General features: G+C 33.3%; 1 pseudogene; it reads right to left on the reverse strand.

The window, feature by feature from the left end:
- Nucleotides 1-334: 334 nt before the first annotated feature.
- Nucleotides 335-3,494, reverse strand: LOC120195109 (annotated as a pseudogene).
- Nucleotides 3,495-12,520: the final 9,026 nt, after the last annotated feature.

Raw genomic sequence — 12,520 nt, forward strand, 5'->3', positions numbered from 1 at the left:
CCAAATACAAGTTCCGCACGAACTTTCCAGATCCAGTGTCTCATGAAACATTGAGATTTACCTGCTTGAGTTGTTAATTTATCTGTGTTTTTGTTTGGGCTTTAACTGGAAAATATGTTGTGATGCAGGAGAAGTTGCCAAACTATGTTGTTCCTGATTTTGAAAACGAATGCTTCAATGGCTAAAGCACCCATGTGGCATGTAGTAAAGCCGGTTTGTTAAATCCGCAGTCTCAACAAACTCATTAAGCAATTAGGTGTACTAACGTTCAAACCAGAACTGTCAGTAACTAATGTTATTGCACTCTGTATACATCAAAAGGCAATAATTTCTAAAAAGAAAAATATCTCAAAAATATCAATCGCTCCCCAATTCTTAAGAAAGAAGGAAACTTGCTTTTTCTATGTCTTCCTCCTTGTCTTCTTCCTTATCTAGATTTAGGATATATAGCTTCAATTCCACCCATGAATGGCCTTAATGGATCTGGAATAATAACCGACCCATCTTCTTGCTGAAAATTCTCCAGCAAACATACAAGCATCCTCGGAACTGCACATGCTGTTGCATTTAATGTATGAACAAATTTGGGTGCAGCCTAGTTTGTTTTACCCTTTTTGGAAGTTGTTGTGGGTGATTCCGATGGACGATAACTAATGCCAAGTCTGCGGCTTTGATAGTCGGTGCAATTCGAAGCACTTGATATCTGTTTGTAGAAATGCGTTACATTTATACCTAAGATTAAAAAGGTATTTCCTATCCCAAAAGATTCAAAGATATTTCAAAATACTCGGCAAACAGAATTGTTTCATATTTCAAGGGATAGCATCAGCGAAAGAAATCAACATGGAAATTTAACTTGTCATAGGGAAGCAAAAGGTTATTTTAAATTTAATACCTCGCCATAGCGTCCTAAACCTGGCATCCACGCCTCTACATCAAATTTACGATAAGCAGGAGCACCCAGGTCCCCCGTGGCCATAACCAAAGTTCTGCCAGAAAGCAAAATAGTGTCACAAATGGCAGAACAAAACCAGTAGAGTTGGTAAAAGGCTCATGAGAATCCATACTTATAATGCAATCCTAGAGATGAAAAGAGGTCATCTTGTTTGCACAAAATAAACATTTCCACCTTGCTGAATTGGCGTACCCCATAAAGACCCCTGGAAAACATTTCTTCACCATTTGTCAAATACAGGGACTATAGTCAGAGATGGTAAAATAAAAATGGAACACAAGATAGCTAATCACTTCGTTGCTGTACCAGCAGCACCAGCCTCAGTACGAAAACAATGAGAAAATGCCACATATTTTAATGGTAAAGAGGACTCCGAAACAATAGAGTCCATATGAATCCCCCCTAAAGGAATCTCTGCAGTGCCAATTAGGCACTGGTCACTATCCTCAATGGAATAAACCTGTTTAGCATTTGAAATAAGTATCAAGAAACTGCTGTGAAATACTAACTAAATTAACGTGAAATTCACAATTTTGAAAAAGTTACTTTGGAGAAATCAAGTATTCTACTATCAGAACATATGAATGGGAAGATTCAAAAAGTTCAATAAAAAATTTAGTAGCCCCCAATTCAAGCTGAATCATAGCAATTTGTCCAGTTCATGATCAAAGTGGTTCATTATGTCTGTCATCAACTTTGATGGTGATTTGTGCAAAAATGGTAGGCACTTGATGTTTGATACAGCAAGCACCACTTGTTTTTCTGGAAAAGGGACTACATCCAAAATAATGCAAACCTGCGTATTTTCTCCACATGCTGGAAGCCACATTTTTCAACAACAGATGACCTGACAATTTCAGGTGTTGTTAGTGGTGTAAAGCCATTTTTCATGACTTCTGTCAGTGTCCAGTTGACAAGGGCCATTTCCAGCATCGCTGCTTCATTCTTGAGGTAATAAAATTTTGAACCACCTACCTTATGCAACAAGAAGTATAAGTAAAACTTAGTACCTTCGTCATTTGAAAATCAAAGATGCTTCAAGCATGCAACTCAATATATGATTCCATTTGATAAAAAGTAACAAAAACTTTTTAACATAACAAGGTTCCATATGAGTTGCACAGTTTAATATAACAAAAACACATTATATTTATTATTTCAATGCGAGACACAAATTTCAAGAGGCAACTCAGTTAAGTATCAAGATTATTTACTTGCTAATAGTGCAGTCACAAACTGCACAAGTATCACATGGGCTGAATTACTGGAAGGTAATGAATCAACTAAAGAACACAGTTAAACAACCAAATGTAACTTAAATCACCCACTAAAATCCTTGATAAAACACAAACAAATTAGAGATGCTTTAATTTCCTGGACCAAACAGGAATACCTCAGCAGCAGCAGCAAAATCAAAGAGATCCAGTTCCTTTCCAATTTGAAGGTGATCCTTGACAGGGAAGTCGAAGCTAAGGGGGCTTCCAACCTAGAATAACACTAGCTGAACATCAAAGTTTTATGCAAACACTAGAAAAATAACATATAATGACTAAAAACACAAGAAAACGATCAAATCAATATATACCATATTCGTCAACTTTGAACTATCTTCCCCTCCAATTGGAACATCCGGGTGAGTCATATTTGGTATACATTGCGCTTCAAGCTGAAGCACATCTCTTAAATTGATAAGGTCTTCTTCCAAAGTCGTAAGTGCTTCCTTCAGCTTCTTTCCTGACTCTCAAAACCACAAAAGAAAAAGAAAACCAACATAGAAGAAAAAGGCAATGAGACCGCAAAAATGACAGCAAATAACAGCAAAACATTTGAGCAAATACCTTCTTCAACGAGCTTTTGACGTTCAGAAGGTTCCAATTTGCCTTTCATCTTGTTCTCAACAGTATTCCTTTCCCCTCGAAGCCGCTCAACTTCGTGCAATCTGTCACTGCCAATTAACTAACTGATTTGAATTTAAAATAAGTATCATCCCTTTCAATTTATAGGACTAATTTTGAATATTCGTGAATCAGAAAACGAAAAAGGAAATAACCTTTTGGATATTCAACATCTTATCATAAAGTTCAAGCACAAGCTCCAAATTTGCATTTGCATTTGAATTCCTATTCTTAATATTATTAGCAACCGTTTCCTTATTATCCCTTATCCACTTGAAATCTATCGCCGCCTTTCATTGCGGCTTTACAACTACAAAGAAAAATAAGAAAATATCAACAGTAGTAACATTTAAAAATCATAATTGTAATGTAAATACATTTATTATCAGAGATTTCTGCCACCGGAGCAGCAGCCACGGCCTGTGCTGAAAGGGCTCTAATAAGAATAGAAAAGGGAGGTGCTTTAGGAGGGGTGTGGCGGGAAAACAAAGCGAGGTTTAGGGTTTGTGGAGGTGATCGGAAGATAAAGCGTGAGGACGAAGATGAGATTGGAGTCGTCGCCATTTTTAGGGATTGGATTGTCGCCCCGCTTAAACGACATTGTAACGCCATTCCTTTAGTCTCGGTCCTCAAGCTTCTATAAAATGAGACGGCCGATTTTTTTTTCTTAGCTTAATACGAAAACGAGTTTCTTTATATTTTTTTTTTGAATTTTTACATTAATTTTTTTATTCGTTCCAGTGAATGAGATTTTTTTTTTTTATCATTTTAAGTATTTGGATATTAATCGTCTTTAAAAAATCTTGTTAAGTAGAACATAGCATATTTTGATAATTTTGATAAAATGTAAAAAAAATTAGGGAAAAAATTTAAAACTTTTCAAATTTTAAAAAAAAGGCAAAAAATTTAAAATCATAATTTTAATTCGCCTCTACTAGCCACCATCAACATTTTAAATCGGCCAAACATTTAAAGATATGTGATTGACCAACCACCACAAACAAAACCCCTTTACTTTCGCAATCAATTGAACACCAAATCTCTTATATTTATAAATTTTTAAACATAAATCTTTAAACTTAATACTCAAATCTCTAATCATAATTTCAAATTTATTATTAAATTCAACCCAATATATAATTAATTGAAGCAGGGGGATAATGGGACAGCACATGAGAAGGGAATGATGGGGAGAGCACCGACCAAGAGGAGGGGGTGCGAGCGGGGTAGGGAGGTTAGAATTGCATAAGGTTTTTTTTTAAATTTAAAAAATATTTTAAAAAATAAAATTTTTAAAAATATTAAAATATAAAACGTATCATTTAATGAGATTTTTTAATAATGATTAACATCTGAATACTTAAAATGATAACAAAAAAAATATTAAACATTGATATGAATAAAAAATAATTTAAACATTTATTTAAAGAATATAATTTAGATATTTATTTTTGTATTAATTTTTTTTCTCGGTAAAAGTTATCTTCATTATTTGTGCTAAAAGAAAGAAAACTCAACCAGTCAAATCTAAACACGTGTTCAGCTGTCTCGCGAGAATGCATCCTTGTAAACAGTGATCAATTGCACAATTCTACTTTTCAGTTAGCGGCGCAAAACGGCATCGTGTCATCAGCGCGACCAAGAGAAAGTAAAAAAAGCCGACAGGTTGGACGAAAAGGAAACGAGTGTATCTCCTCGTTGATCCAGGAGACACCCTTAGATATACTGCCGTTTGAGAAACACACTTCTCACGGGTTATAACTTATGAAGATCACATATCCAATATTGATATACAGTTGTGTTTAGTGGAAGATTCAAAAATAATTTTTAGGATGAGTATATATATTAATAAAAAAAATCATATGAGACAAACACAAATAACATTTTAAAGTGGATATTTTTAATAAAATAAACAACTAATATAAATAAATTCAAATTTCAGGTGTAGATACAATAAAATTTTAAACTGAGTAACTTCATTAAAATATCAATTAATACAAAAAAAATTCAGATTCCAGTAGTTGTGCCAATTATGGAGTGCCTGAATCCAACATTGTACATTCACTGTCTACAACATCCTTGGACGATGTTAAGGAAACCGAGGAGGAAGTGAAGGAATTAGGGTTCAATCCCGTGAGGATGCACGCTTTTGTCTTTTCTGTTGAATTTTTTGAGTAAATCCGTATGGGTAGAAAACTACACGTTTATAAGAAATGCGGTTCCTTTCTTTATGACATTGTCAGAGGAGAAAATAGTGAAAATAATAGTTTTTCTCGCCAAGGACATGGGATTCAAGTCTCTGGTCATTGTTAGTCGCCCCCGTGTTTCGAATCAATGCTTGGCTCTGTTTTGAAAATCGGATTGGATCGGTCAGTTTAACCAGTTTAATCAGAAATCGTTGTTTAGTTCGGTTCAATCTAAATCGGTTGAACTGTTATTATTGAACCGGCTAGAATCGCTGAACCGTTCGAATCGGACCGGCTAAAAATCGAAAAAAAATCAAAATTTTGTTTTTTTTTAAATTAAACCAAACGTCGTTTTTTAAAAGAAAGCTCAACTCCACTCAAACTCATAAGTTAAAAATTATCAAGTTCAACTTGAACTCGAAATATAATATTGAAACTTGAACTCAAAAAGGCTTTAACTAAAAAAAATTAGAAGCTCAATTGAAACCTAAAATTCGAGCTTGATTGAACTGAAAGAATAGTTCACTCAATGCTCATCAAAAGGCTCCATGATTTTGAATGTCAAATTACCTATATTATTTATAGAAGTTAGTTGTGATGCTCTTCTATGTTTCTTAGCAATGTGGGATTGTTTTGTTCTCATATTTTTATTCTTTAGACTTTTGGGATGCTCTTCTATGTTTCTTAGCTATGTGGGATTGTTTTTTAAAAAAAAAATTAAACCAAACAATATCATTTTGTTATGATTTTTTAGCCCCAAATTTATTTTTTAATTATAGTTATATAATTATATTTATTATTTAATATGTTTTACCTTAAATATTATGTTGTAGTTAATTTTAATCATTTTGTTTCATTTGATTTTATGGTTTTTAATTTATATATATTATGACTTGCTTTGAATATGACTTGTGATATAAAAAATTATTTTTTATTAAATATTTTTGATATTTTTATTTAATTTTTTAAATAATTATGACGTCGTCCGATTCTTTCGATCGGTTGAACCAGTAGCATGGCCGGTTCGATAACCGGTCCAGTTCTGAAAACCACGATGCTTGGAGAAGAGCATTGTTCCCAGGTCTTTGCTTGTTCCATATTTGTTTGGTTAACAATGAACTGAACCTGCGGGCTTGATACGTACCGTTTCTAGCACTTAATGAAACTACTCCGTTTTACTGTTGAAAGACCCCCCCCCCCCCAATTGTAACTAGGGTCTGGGTATCGTGACAAATTGAAAATGGAACGACGGAATACATGAAACTTGTGCTGTTCTTTGTCCTCCTCTAAATCTTCTGTATTACTCTTGATTTCCTTCAGCTACATCTTTGTATCTTGTTTTATCTTCAACTCTCCCTTGGTTAGATCTGCATCACGGGCACTGTTCGAGACTCCAGAAAAGTTGCTCATCGACTAGTTAATCGATGCCGCCCTGCTGTTAAGCTACTATTATATAGACAACAGTTCCACCTCTCGAATAACCGGTACGTGGAAGACCGACTCTAGGGAGATAATTTTAATATCTTCTTTTTCTTTTCTTTTCTTTGGGAAAAATAAATTTAAAGAAAGCAATAGTTGTTCAAATGAATACCCAACTCTTTATGCTGCTTATGATTTCCAGATATTGTAGCTAATACAATCCTTGTGTATAGTCAGATTGCATCCTTAAAGAAGTTTTGGCCAAGGTCTAAGGCTGAAAGGTTGGTGTGATCGCACCAAGGACACAGGGAACAGGTTTTGAACCAGAGCGAAAGCAGTGAAGAGTTCATAACCATTGGAGGATAGATCAAATCTAAGCCATCAAAATCCCAGTTTAAATTCTTTATATTAGTATGGTTTAAACCCAATAACCTGAAACTGAGGATAGCCGCACCAGTAAAATAAATGAAATAGAACAGGATTCCAGCATGGGGAAACGTCTGCGGTAAATTCCTTTTATGAGCAACACAATTGTATCATCCGTTGATCTAGGCTAGCTAGGATACACACCAAATTTTCTTTTAACTCATCCTTTTTAGATGGGACATTCCTAGAAAAAAATTATGTCTTCAACCAAGAAATCCATCTGTGCTGAGCAGTTGATACTACAGAAGAAAAGCCACAACAAGGTTTTTCTGATAGCCATTGGGTACCATCTACAGAGGACCTGGAAATGTACCATTCTCCCTTTGCTCGTTCCATCAGTCTATCTGAGGGGGGGGGGGAGTGTAGTTGTTAGCTGAAGGAGTCCACAAATGGTAAATAAACCAATAATGCAACATTGAACATATGAAGACGGAATATACTTATACAAACCTCAGAATCTGGAGCATATTATACTCATTCAAATAGTTTAAACAGGGACTAGAAGCCTAGAATAATGGATTAATCAGATCATAATCTCTTTTCCCCATGCTAGAAAATACATTTTCCACAAAATAAATTGGCAGGAGCAAAGCGAATATCTCGTTACTGAATCTTGCACAGTCACAATCTCCAGTGTTGTTCTATTTTTAGTCTTCTTGTTAGGTCCTAACAAAAATCTCTGGACCAATTGTTAATGGACAGTCAGAGATCCTATGGATCTACTTTGTAATTGAGAATAGTCGAGTTGATCCAATGCCAGAGTCAAATTTGGCCAGTTTTGGTGCCACATCCGATGATTTATCTTCTTTCTCCTCCAGTGCATATTGCTACATGTCCAAACATTCCAGATAAATAAGTTTCACACATAATTAGGACAAATAACTACCCACCATACATGCACAAATACAGAATTTGAGAAATTAGTATCAGCTCAACTACACAAAAGGTTTTACAAGCATGAGAATTTCGTTGAAGTTATCAATACAAGAAATTGGAAACAATGTTACATCCTAGCTAAACTTAAATGTAAGCCCGACAATCTTGAAAAAGATATCATAATAGAAACACTAATCAATTATTCTAAAACAATTAAAAACCTTATTGTTCACACAACATGCTCATAAATCAATTTGCATGTAGTACCTAAATGGCAACATTGACGATGCTGTGGTACCATGAGAATTGATAGAACCGCAAACCATTTTTATACTATAACATCCTCTTCGGATGCTTAAGCCGCCAAAACTTCTGGTCAGAAATTTCGTTTGATCCAAGTGTTATTGCTTGGTCACGCAACATAACGTAAAAGACCCAATAAGCTTTGGCTCAAAATGTTAAATTTCAATGAACACCATGTATGAAGCTCCTCAACAAACCAACACATTTGAGAAGCAAAAATTGGTAGAATCTTAAAGAGGAAAAACAGAGTAAACTTCATCGGGTTTATTTAGTCAAAAACTTGCCAAAGAAAAGTGAAGTTGATCACATTCATGACGATGTTCAACAAAATCGGACGTCAATTACATTCGATACGGAGCATAGAGAACCAAAGTTTAATATCAAAAACACCATCTCAAAAACTTCAAAAAAACTGAAATGCTTTATAACTTTATCAATGAAATGATTCTAAAACATCAGCAGTCTTCAGTCAGATCCATTCATTTCAATCCAATTAAACTGAAATATAGAAACCAAAATTGAAGATCCAACAAAAGTCGCAAAATTGGAGGAAAAATAAAAGCAATATAGGTTGAAATTGTCAATAGCCACAAGGATTAAAAATAAACTACTAAAATTATTTATTTTCCACAAAAATGAAATCAGAGGGAGAGCAAAGGGTACCTCAGAAAGGGAAGGGGGTTTTCCGGTTGGAACATCCGCCATTGCCGGAAGAGGAAGAGATCGGCTGTTCTTTCAGATGGGAGTTCTAGTTTTGGGGGAGCCAATACAAGATAATAAGGCAATACAAAGAGAGATTGGCAGGCAAGTTAGGATTTCAGCTAGGTGTGCAAATCTGGGTACGCAGATCTTCGTGTAATTGATTTCTCGGTCCGTGTCTCGATCCGGATAATGCGAGTACTCGATAATCAGGTACTTTGATTTTGTGGGTACTAATATTTCGGGAACCCAGATACCCGGTTTTTTATTCAAATTATTAATTAAAAACACACATAAAAATTTAAATGTTCGAAACTTCGAATTATATAGTCCAACATCCAAACATAATTAAAAAAATGTTATTCTAACTTCCAGACATAATTAAAAAAATGTCATGTTAGCATCATTGTTCATTTTTTAAATATGGGTAACCAAAACATAATTAAAACGTAACGTTAGGTATAATTTAAAAAAATAATCGAGTGACCAAAACATAAATTAGGTAATATATAAGTGACCAAAAATGTAGTTTACCCTAAATAAAAATATATATGAATTATATTAGATAATATATAAGTAACCAAATAGGTAGTTTATCCTAAATAATAATCGAGTGATCAAAACATAAATTAAATAATATATAAGTGACCAAAGAGGTAGTTTTCCCTAAATAATAATCGAGTGACCAAAACATAAATTAGATAATATATAAGTAACCAAATAGGTAGTTTACCCTAAATAATAATCGAGTGACCAAAACATAAATTAGATAATATATAAGTGATCAAATATGAAGTTTACTCTAAAAAATCCCGTACCCGAAAAAAAATCAATTTTGTGATTCGAGCCCGATCTGAAAAATGTCGGGTCAGGTACCCGACCCAGCCGGATAAATTTTTAAGAAAATTATCTGATTTTTTAAAGTTTGGGTTGATGGGTTGACGGGTCAACATGTCAGCCAGGTCTGATATTTTTACACACCTCTAATTTCAGCATTTTAGTGCAACAGTAAAATTATTATTATAAATTATTTCAAAAATAATACTTGCTACAGATTACTAACACGTGTTTTACAGAAAATGTGTTTAATAGGATATATCTTCACTTATGGGTGAGGAAAAAATATTGAAATGCTAAATTAGAAAAAGAAAATTTTATTTATTTAAAATGAATAAATGTGCAGAATGTGCGTTAAAGACACGTATTTATGGGAGAGTAAGTGTGTAAACATTGTCTTCAATCGCATAATAAATGTACAATAAAAGACTATATTTAAGTTTAATGAATATGAAATTTACATTATCAAGTTTTACATTGATTAGTTATACTTATTAGATGTACAGACTAGGTAAATTCAGTAGTTAAAGGAATGACTATTGTCCTTAGATCTTAGGTTTAATCACCAATAATTATAAGATATTTAAATACTATTTGTTAAATAGTTAATTATAATTAGAACAGATATACTACTTGTAAGAACTCTAAATTAATAAAAAAATACTTAACAGATGATTAAAGAAAATATTTACAGGTGTTATTTTTTTAGACAAAATATATTTAATTTATTTCTTATTGATTTTTTTTATCTTCGATAGTGTTAGATTAGTTGTGTATCTAATAAAGACGTACTACATCAATTGTACCTTTTCTTGTAAATGAATCGAATCAATTATTTCTTTACAGAATTTGAATGTCATGTTTATAAAATATGTCCGCTCAAATGTGTCTTTTTGAGATTTTAATAAAAAAAATTATTTTTTATAAATAATTAGATATAAATAATATTTATAAATGTGTCTGATCAAATGTGTCTTTTTGATATTTTAATTATTTTTATAAATAATTAGATATAAATAATATTTTAATTTTTAAAAATGACATGGATATATTACTTCAACCAAACTGAATTCTTAAATGAGAACAAGGGTTTCTTTCAATTTTATTTTTTCATCAGCAAGACTCAAAATTGAAACTTATTTAAAAGGCATTGAATTTTTTTAAAATCGAAGCATCAAACTTTAATAAAATTAAAAACATTAGAATATAAAAAATATATAATAAAGCAGATGGATGGGATGGGATAGGATAGGATAGGATAGGATTTACCTTGCATGTATTTGCTTTGCTTTCAATTATACACATGAAGATGATCAAAATTTTAAAACAAATATACCACAGTATTTAGATGGATCCCATCGGGAGGATTTGCTTGACCCACCACGCACCAATACTCCCACACAACCAATCATTTTTCATTTTTGTGTTTATTATTGCTTTTATTAAACTATTCGCTGTCTAACCGAATCCACGACATTGTTGTTTTGTTAATCTGTGCCCGAACTTCCCACAGCGGTTGAAACTGCATACCATCAAACCAAGGCGGTTGCTTTGTTAAAACCATAGCCGACCCCATGGTTCTGAAAGGTGAGCAATGTAACCCACACTAGCAAGAGAAGTCTTCAGCCTCATGGGAAACCATGCCAATTGCTCCAAATCATCATCCCATATTCCTATACAAATCTCAACTTTTGTACCCCCTCATATACGGTCAAAGATGATACAGAGGAGGCTCTTTTGTTAAACCCAAAGACTAAACGAGTGATGCAGAAGGTCGTGGGGGAAGAAGGTATAGTACATACACAGGCCAATCGCTATCCTCTAAAATACATGTGAAGCAGTGTTGTGATTTGAGTCAAACTTTGGGTCAGAGAAAATTACAAACAGTACAGCCATCCATTATTAATTCACGGAATCATGACTACTTACTACATATCAACCCTAAAAGTCACATGCATCTTTGAATACAAGCCAAAAGAGTCCAAACTCGTGTTGAAGATTCTTATGACTCGACGCCAATAAAACCAGTATTAGTTCCTCTCCTACAACTTCCTCAACAATGGAAATATTCATTTCCCAAAAAACCTAGCTCTAATGGACTCATCACTATGACCTTTTTTTTATCATATTGTTAATGTTTTCTCCTTTTTCTTTACAAAAACGGATGCGCCATCTTTGAAATGTGACCATATAAGCCAACTGAATTACTTTCAGATTAAATACTGTCAGTTTGGAACAGGGCAATCACTGCTCCAGGACTAGTAACTGGACAATCTGGTCAAATGAAAATAAAACAGATTTTAGAATTTAGATTATACAAAATGTAATTTTCAGCAGCCGTCTGTGATCTACCCAGCTGTGTTCTTAGGAGGGCATGTTAGGCACTGCAGAAATCTTTGCTACAACACCAAAGTCCAACTACAGATCTTGTTAGTTGTTTTATGACAATGTTTCTAAGTTTTACTATACGTCCTAAGAAAACCAGACTGGATAGATGTCATGTTATAAAATAAAAACCTATAGGTGATCAAATAAACCACTTAACATAACATGCAGGATTTCATATGATGGATCATGAGCAATTGTACAAATCCTTGAAATTCATTTTTTTTTAAAAATAATCAAACCAACTTAAAATCTATGATAAACCCATGCCTGACAATTAAACACAGAAACAACGGCTTACCTCTTGTGTTATATTGGCCAAAAAGAAGGATACTCTTAGATCCATAAATGGCTAAAGATTAACAGGTAAAATCATAAACAGCACAGATATAGCAAGAACAAATTTTACAGATAAAAGTGATTCATATTACTAACATGTTTAATAAATACCTAACATTTAACTTTTCTTCTTAACCCAATATTTTAACAAAAGCAAAAGAACATAATTTGAACTTTGTAAATGAAAAAGAAAACGCTAT

The sequence above is a fragment of the Hibiscus syriacus genome, unplaced genomic scaffold (assembly GCF_006381635.1).
Source record: "Hibiscus syriacus cultivar Baekdansim isolate YM2019G1 unplaced genomic scaffold, ASM638163v2 tig00117005_pilon, whole genome shotgun sequence".
NCBI classification, from domain to species: Eukaryota; Viridiplantae; Streptophyta; class Magnoliopsida; order Malvales; family Malvaceae; genus Hibiscus; species Hibiscus syriacus.